Genomic DNA, 9,477 nt, shown 5'->3' with positions numbered 1-9,477 from the left:
ATTTTTACCAGCACTTCTGACAGATATCTCAGCTTGTATGCTGAGGTGCGAGTTTATGGCTGTTTGATTTGTCAAACAACAACAGCAGAATAATTTTTATATTGCATTTCAGCAACATTCCCAAAATCACTCATCAGTGTTTATATTCGGGTAAAATTTTTGACTGCCTTGCAAGCGTTTACTATCATTGTGACTTGTGTAAATTTATATTAAATGTGGACATGTAGCAGCAAATCTGAAAATAGCATTAGGAAACTTAAGGCCCTAAGCATTTACTGCTGCTGCTTCTGTACGTATGGCATGGATATTAAAATAGGGCCAGCGATGTAGGAAAACAGAATAAAACTGATTGCATATTGGGGGGTGCAGAAATTAGCAGTCAGCTTCTGTGCGAAGCAAAAACACCTCACTGTGGTGGTATTGCTCTCCCTGCAGCTAGAAGTTTGGAGCCGCGCTAGAGATTTCCGCTGTGAGCCTCATGCACATGCACTTCCCATGGCATGGGGACAGTCCGTCTCCCCTTACCTCCTAGCCTTGGCTGCAGAGCCACTGAATGCTGCACAGCTTTGTTTTATCCCCCGTTGCGAAGCAGTAGCTTGGGTGAACTGTGCTTAATACCTTAATTGCATTAGCTGCATAAAGCAGGAACGTAAAGGAGACTCAGCATTTCTCAGACTGTGGAACTCTTCACTGATGTACCTAATTTCTTCCCCAAAAACCAGTGCCCATGGTGAAGGACTTTTCTGGTGCAAGGAAGCTGGCTTTCAGATTTCTGTAACTCTATTGCCTTGTCAGTCTTGCTGAAATGTTTTAATGCCAGAAGGATGTCAACACTGACCTGGCCATCTCTTGGTCAGAACGTGGTATGTTGTACACTATCTGAAGTGCAGAGTGTGCGTTATAATTGTGAGAATTGTGCGTTATAATTTTTTGTGGCACTTTTGTTTCCAGGATGAATCTCGATAACTGGAAGCCAGCTCCTCCTGAAAGGTGAATTTCGAGATTCAGTAGTTGTGCATAGCAGCTAGCTAATCGCATATAGCTAGTGTCGAGAAGCAATATGATTAGGTGTTCTGATGCAGAACTGTCACGGAAAAGGCAAAGGAGGGAAATTAATGCAGAAGCTGAAGCAAGCATATCTCGTATTGATAAGTTTGCCAACAACGGTCCTGCTAGCAAATCTCATGTACAGCCAGAAGAGCACACAGAGGCAGCTCAAATTCTAGTATCAGAAGGTGTGTTCAATGAACTGCGGAACTTTCAAGATCCGGCACATAGTCCAGGTGAGAGTTTGTCCTCATCTGATGATAACGGGGTAGCTGTCGACACTGACAGTCAACCTGAAGAGGTAGCTGTCGACGCTGACAGTCAACCTGAAGAGGTAGCTGTCGACGCTGACAGTCAACCTGAAGATATTGTCTCTTCTCTGAGGAGGTGGGCTGTAGAGAACTACATAATGCATGCAAGCATTGACAGCCTGCTGCAAATTCTAAAACCTAAATTGCCACAGTTGCCAGGCTCTGCACGGTCACTTCTTGCCACGCCATCCGTTGTAGACATAGATCGTTTGAACAATGGGCAGTACTTTCATTTCGGCTTGAAAAGGAGCATATCCACTCTACTCGACGGAATGCAGCTACTACCGATTGTTGCTTGCCAAATCAGCTTTAATGTTGATGGCCTTCCACTGTTCAAAATCAGTGGAAAGGAGTTTTGGTGCATTCTTGTGGAGTTGCATCATCCGCTACACCGCAGGGATGACAGCGTTTGTTTGGTTGGGGCATTTTGTGGCGCCAGTAAGCCTCTGCTGAATGAATTTGTCCAGCCATTCGTGGAGGAACTGTCCGAGATCCTCAGCACAGGAATATGGCACAGCAGCATGCACTATAATGTCTCGCTGAGAGCATTTATATGTGATGCCGCTGCCAGAGCATTTCTGAAGGCAACTAAAGCTCACAATGCTAGGTCAGGGTGTGAGAAGTGCACGTCGGAGGGTGTTTTCCGTGGGCGCATGACGTTTCCAAACACTAGGGCACCTCGTCGTACTGACTCTGCCTTTGCGCAGCAGGAAGACGAAGACCACCACAAAGGCCACTCTCCTTTTGTGGCACTTGAAGTGGGAATAGTGACAGCTTTTCCGCATGATTATATGCATCTTGTATGTTTAGGTGTCACAAGAAGACTGATGCTAAAATGGCTGAAAGGAGACCTGTCTGTGCGATTGAATTCAGCTCGCGTGGGTAGGTTATCTGCTAATCTTCATGCACTGAGGTGTGAAATACCAAAAGACTTCCCCAGAAAATGTCGAGGTGTAGATGAAGTTAACCGGTGGAAAGCTACAGAATTTCGTTTTTTTTTGTTCTCTATGCTGGCCCACTTGTACTGAAAGACATTCTGCCTGCAGAGCTGTATGAGCACTTTTTGACCCTTCATGTAGCGGTGGCTCTCCTCGTGTGTCCCTCTCTACGGTGTCATACTCAGTATGCAGAACAGTTAAGGCACTATTTTGTGGAATGTGGCATCTCACTGTATGGCACTGAGCTTCCTGTGTACAGTATTCACAACCTGGTCTGTTTGCCTAGCGATAGCCTGCAATTTGGTCTACTGGACACATTTAATTCCTTCCCTTTTGAAAATTACCTGCAAAAGGTAAAGCGACTTGTGCGGACAGGCAGAAAGCCTCTTGAACAGCTCGCCAAAAGGGTTGAGGAAATTCAGAGCCTCTCCCATACAAAGTTGCCAGCAGCCATCACAACCAAAACTTGCCGAATAGTTCTGTCATCTTGTCATTCTGATGGTCCGACTTGTGAAATTCAGTGTCAAGCACAGTTCCGAAAGGCAAGCTTTGCTAATTCAGATTTAACGACTGCAGGGCCTGACAGATTTGCACTTTTGAAAGATGGTCGTATCATAGGCATCTGTAACTTTTTGCAGTGTGAATCTGAGGTTATTGTTATAGGTCAAGAGCTTGAGCGTGTTGAAAGCCTGTACAACCATCCATGCAATTCTTCCACCGTTTCTTGTTATGCTGGTCGTGGGCTTTGTCAGCAGCTCTTGCCTTATGCGTCTTCTGACATAGCCTGCAAGGGTATGGTCCTCACATTTGGAAAGAGGCTAGCTTTCTTTCCACTTTTTCTTATGTTTTGAGCCAGCTTGTGCCATACTTTCTACAGCTAAAGGAGAACCCTAGTCTTTGAAAAAAAAAATGTTTTTATTAATGAACTCAAAATTATGAAATTTTCAAGGGACATGTATTTTTGTGTGCTGATTCTAAATATTGTCACGTAGCAGTTGGTACAGGTAGCGCCGCGTCCAGACGGCAGAGGAACGCCAACACCGAGATGATGCCAGCGCACACCGAGACGGCCAGGATGGAACGTCGAGCTTCGTCTTCTTCAGCAGCGAACCGCGTGGCGCACGAGCTGCGTGCCGAACAGCCGCCGAGCGGCTATTGTTGTAGACGCGGCATTACCCTCCCTCTCGGAAAGAGCATCGGCCCGATGCTTTAACAAGAAAATAGAGAGAAAGAAATAAAAAAAAACACACAGTAACACACAGCACTTAGTCACTGAATGTCTCGCGAAAAATAGGGCTTCATCCGCACTACATGAACAATCTCTGGTCTCTGCTGACGGCGAGTAGTCTGGGAAGCCCCATCCGGGAGAACTTCATAGGTTACGTCACTTAGCTGACGGAGAACTCGGTAGGGGCCGAAATACTGCTTGAGCAGTTTTTCGGAAAGACCACGGCGTCGAATGGGGGTCCATACCCACACTTTGTCGTCCGGGGCGAACGTCATCAGTCTGTGGCGGCGGTTGTAACGTCGGGCGTCACGGTCTTGGTGGTTCATGATGCGCACTCTTGCAAGTTGTCGAGCTTCTTCTGCGCGAAGCGTGAACTCCTGGGCGCCAACGTCGGGGTCGCGGCCATCATGGGGCAGCATTGCTTCCAACATTGTCGACACTTCGCGGCCGTACAACAGACAGAAGGGCGTCCTCCGCGTTGTTTCCTGTTGAGCCGTGTTATACGCGAAAGTAATATATGGCAGGATATCGTCCCAAGATCGATGCTCAACGTCAACATACATGGACAGCATGTCGACGAGAGTTTTGTTGAGGCGCTCGGTCAGGCCATTCGTCTGGGGATGGTAGGCGGTTGTTTTCCTGTGAGTAGTGCCACTCAGCCGCATGAGGGATTCCAAGAGTTTGGCAGTGAAAGCGGTGCCTCTATCTGTGATAATTAGTTCTGGAGCGCCATGGCGGAGGACGATGCATTCCACGAAAAATTTCGCAGCCTCGGCTGCTGTGCCGCGCTGGAGGGCCTTGGTTTCAGCGTAGCGCGTAAGGTAATCGGTGGCAACGATAATCCACCGGTTTCCCGAAGATGATGTTGGAAAAGGGCCGAGAAGGTCCATGCCAACTTGCTCAAACGGGAGTCTGGGCACTTGAACGGGATGCAAAAGTCCAGCTGGCTTGACAGGGGGTGTTTTTCTTCGTTGACAATTACGGCACGTGCGCACATAGTGTCGTACAGTCGCTGCAAGCTTAGGCCAGTAATAGCTCTTTTTGATCCGAGCCAGAGTGCGGGCGTAGCCGAGGTGACCTGCGGTGGGCTCGTCGTGACACGCCTGCAAGATTTCTTCACGGAGATTCGCTGGAACGACGAGGAGGTAGTCGCTTCCGGTTGGAGAAAAGTTGGCTTTGTACAGCACGTTGTTGCGCAGACAAAAGGAGGACTGGGTTCTTGCGAAGGGCTGGGGAACCTCCTCGGTACGTGCTTCCAGGAAGTCAATGAGAGGTTTCAACGCCGAGTCTTCACGTTGCTGACTGGAAATAGTCGCTGCGTCTACGGCTGCGATGAGAGGAAAGTCCGGTTCGTCGTCGTCGAGCGCAGCTTCGACTGGATATCTGGACAAGCAGTCGGCATCGTTGTGCTGGCGCCCTGATTTATACACGATGGACATGTCAAACTCCTGAAGGCGTAAGCTCCAACGCGCAAGGCGGCCAGAGGGATCCCGTAAGTTCGTCAACCAGCAGAGACAGTGGTGGTCGGTTACAACTTGAAAATGCCGGCCGTACAGGTAAGGTCGAAATTTTGTCACAGCCCATACCACGGCAAGGCATTCTTTTTCGGTCGTGGAATAATTAAATTCAGCACGAGACAGAGTGCGGCTGGCGTATGCTATTACACGCTCAGTGCCGTCCTGCCACTGGACGAGTACAGCACCGAGACCCACGTTGCTGGCATCTGTGTGGACGAGAGTCTCCGCACGAGAATCGAAATGACCAAGGACAGGCGTAGATTGCAAGCGTCGCCGTAATTCATCAAATGCCTGCTGCTGCTGTTCTGTCCACGCGAATGGGACGTCCTCTCTTGTAAGATGCGTCAACGGTGCAGCAAGTCGGGAAAAGTTGGCAATGAACCGCCGGTAATACGCGCAAAGGCCCAAAAAACGCCGGACCGTTTTCTTGTCCGAAGGAGTGGGAAAGTTGGCGACGGCAGCTGTTTTAGCAGGATCCGGCCGGACTCCACGATGGCTGACGACATGGCCCAGGAAAAGGAGCTCCTCATAACCAAAGTGGCATTTCTCGGGCTTCAACGTCAGGCCGGCAGATCTTATAGCCTGTAGCACGGTCAAGAGGCGCTGGAGGTGTTCTTCGAACGTTGGCGAAAATACAACAACGTCGTCCAGGTATACCAAGCACGTCTGCCATTTCAGGCCCGACAAAACAGCGTCCATCATTCTCTGAAATGTTGCCGGAGCTGAACACAAACCGAAAGGAAGGACCTTGAACTCATAAAGGCCATCCGGCGTCACGAACGCTGTCTTCTCGCGATCCCGCTCGTCAACTTCGATCTGCCAGTAACCACTTTTTAAGTCCAGCGAAGAAAAGTAGCGCGCGTGCCGCAGCCGGTCAAGAGAGTCGTCAATGCGTGGTAACGGGTAGACGTCTTTCTTGGTAACCTGGTTAAGCTTCCGGTAGTCAACGCAAAATCGCAGACTACCATCCTTCTTCTTAACCAAAACCACAGGCGAAGCCCACGGGCTCCTCGACGGCTGAATAACACCATCCTGCAGCATCTCTTTGACTTGTTCAGCTATGGCTTCACGCTCCCTCAGTGAGACACGGTATGGGTTTTGTCGAATTGGTCGGGTACTGTAGTCCGTAATGATGCGGTGCTTAGCGAGAGGCGTCTGTTTGACTGCCGACGTAGACGAGAAACAGTCTTGGAACTGATGCAGTAGGCCGACTAGGCTCTCCCTATCGGCTGGGGGTAAGTCTGGGTTCACGTCGAGGATTAGCTGAGGTGTGCAAGAATTGCACGTTTCGCTCTGGAGGGCAAGGCAGTCGTTAATTTCAGCGATTCCCTCGAAGTATGCGACCGCAGTGCCCTTGGCGATGTGTTGCCGTTCGGTCCCGAAATTCGTTAGAAGGACATCTGCCAGGCCGTTCCGTAGCGTGACGATACCCCTCGCGATGCAGACCCCATGAGAGAGCACAAGCGCAGTGTTCTGTTCTGCTACGCCGTCAGCACTGCACCGGTCGTCACAAATGACAGTAACGAGGGCACAGGATCGCGGAGGCACGGTCACATCGGCGTCGATTATGCGCAGGGCCACTCTGCGTGGTTCGGTGTCGGCTGAAATCGTTCCAGGGGTCGAAAATGTTACCAGACGATCAGGAAGGTTTATGATGGCACCATGCTCACGCAAGAAGTCCATTCCGAGGATCAGGTCTTTGCAGCAGTGCGGCAGAACAACAAAAGTGCCAACAAAAGCAGAATTGGCAATGGTGACTCGAGCAGTGCATCTTCCGACAGGCGTCATGAGGTGACCGCCAGCAGTACGAATTTGAGGTCCATCCCATGCTGTCTTTACCTTGCTGAGGCGATCCGCGAGGTGCTTGCTTATTATCGAAAAGTCCGCGCCTGTATCAACTAAAGCAGTCACTGGGTGCCCGTCAACGTGAATGCGGAGGTCGGCGCTAACTGCATCGGTGTCAGGAAAACTCGGGTTCACAGAATCGGGCTGCGGCGGCATCGGGATCTCGGCATCGCGCTCCGGCGGCGTTCGGGGGTCTTCGTTATATCCGCTGTCAGCAACCTTCCCCCCTGAGGTCGCCGCTTTCAGTTTCCCCGGCGCGGGCTTGGAGACCGGCCCCGACGTCCATCTGGGAAAGCCTGGCGGCTGGGCGACGTGATGCGTGCGGGAGACGGAGATCGGGGTCGGCAGGTAGAGGTGGTGTCATGGGCAGCAAGGTACTCCTCTATTTCGTGGGGTCGCTCACCGAAACGGGGACAGGGAGCGTCACGTGGGAAACCCCGGAGGCCGATTTCACGGTAGGGGCAACGGCGATACAGGTGGCCGGCTTCCCCGCAATGGTAACAGAGCGGCTGCTGATCAGAAGTGCGCCAAACAGCCGCCTTCCGGGCCGGTGGACGCATGGCAGGTCCTCGCTGAGGCCGCTGGTAGAATGACGGTGACGGAGCGGTTGGCGGCGGCGGGTGGTACGGCAAGCGTTGCACAGGTGGCAACTCGGAACGGAGAGCCGCGGCGTAGCTCATGGGGCGTGGCTCCGGCATGACTGGAGGAGGCGGTGAAAATGCTTGGCGAATCTCGCCGCGCACAACCTCGGTAAGAGCCGCAGCCGTCGGATCAGAAGAGGCAAGGGTCAGGTTCTGCAGCTCTTCACGGACCACCGCGCGTATCAGCTCACGCAGCGACGCATTGTCGCTGGACACGCTCAAAGAAGCCGCACTGGCGCTTGGCTCACCGCACAAGGAGTCATTTCGGCGGCAGCGCTGATGCAAGGCCCGCTCAATGGCGGTCGCCTCTTTGATGAAGTCGGCTACCGTCTGCGGGGGATTGCGGACCAAACCAGCGAAGAGTTGGTCCTTCACACCTTGCATCAGGTGGCGGAGCTTCGTGGATTCCGCCATATCTGGGTCAGCGCGCCGACAAAGACGGGTCACGTCCTCGGCGAACATGGCAACGCTCTCATTAGGCTTTTGGACGCGGGCGTCCAGGAGGCGCCGCGCACGATCCCGGCGGTCCGTGCTAGCAAAGGTGTCCCGGACCTGCTGGCGAAAGGTATCCCAGCTTTGGAGATCGGCCTCCCTGTTCTCGAACCAAATCTTGGCTCCGTCTTCGAGGGCGAAATACACGTTCCGCAGCTTCTGCGCAGGGCTCCATTGGTTGAAATCGGCAACCCGCTCAAACTGGTCAAGCCAGTCTTCAACGTCTTCGAAAGTGACGCCATGGAAGCTGGCTGGCACGCGGGGTTGCTGGAGAGTCAAGTGTGAAGCGCTAGCCTGCGCCATGGTGGTATGCTCACCAGGTCGATGAGTGCGTGCCTCTTTTGGGAGAAGACCAAACTCTGGGACCAGTCCCAGGAGGCGGCGGCTGCTGCGGTGAACGGGCGTGCAGACAAGGGGTAGCTGGTCGGGACTCGATGAGCGGCTGTCTGAAGAGGTGTTGGACATGGGACGTCGAGCCCGCAACCTCCACCAGTGTCACGTAGCAGTTGGTACAGGTAGCGCCGCGTCCAGACGGCAGAGGAACGCCAACACCGAGATGATGCCAGCGCACACCGAGACGGCCAGGATGGAACGTCGAGCTTCGTCTTCTTCAGCAGCGAACCGCGTGGCGCACGAGCTGCGTGCCGAACAGCCGCCGAGCGGCTATTGTTGTAGACGCGGCAATATGTAATTTAGTTTCATGTGAAAGAAGTCCTTGTGTGCTTGTGCAATATGTTATGCAAGTCATTTGGAGAGACCATTTAAAAAATTTCCCTGCAAGGAACTTGCTGAAATGCATGACGTTGGTTTGTCTTGATATTAAGGTGTGTAGAAAGGGCAAAATTATCATCCTGTCTGCTATAAAAGTTGAGTTATAGAGATTTGAAGTTGCCGCTTCAGGAATGGCAAGGAAAGTTGGTATACTGGTTTCTGGAGTGGCAACTTCGAAACCTTAACTCAAGTTCTATGAGAGACAGCAGGATAATTTTACCCTTATTTCATTCATTGATGTCAAGGCAAACCAATGGCATACATTTAGCAAGCTCCCTGCTGCAAACTTTTTTGAAAGCTCAAAAAATTTACATAACATATTGCATAAGTGCACAAGGACTTGTTTTACATGAAGCTACTTTACATATTTCGACTCAGCGTGGCAAAATACATGTTCCGTGAAGATTGCATACCTGACTTCATTCATCAATTTTTTTTTTAAAGACCAGGGTCTCCCTTTAAACGTCTGTTGTCAATGTAATCACGAATTGTCTCCATGTTTCAGACTTCCGATAACGGGGGTTTACTGTGAACATTTGCCGAGCCATTTCATCAAATTTTTTTTGTTCTGGTTTCTCTTCTGCACAGTCCTTACAAGATTTCACATGAAAACTGGATGTAACGAAAACTTGCATGCAAAGGAAAATTGCAGCTTTTCTCAATTTTGTTATATCCAATATTAATTCT

This window comes from Amblyomma mixtum, chromosome 3 (assembly GCF_055824585.1).
Source record: "Amblyomma mixtum isolate Tamu chromosome 3, ASM5582458v1, whole genome shotgun sequence".
Classification (NCBI taxonomy): Eukaryota; Metazoa; Arthropoda; class Arachnida; order Ixodida; family Ixodidae; genus Amblyomma; species Amblyomma mixtum.
This window is presented reverse-complemented; position numbering follows the sequence as displayed.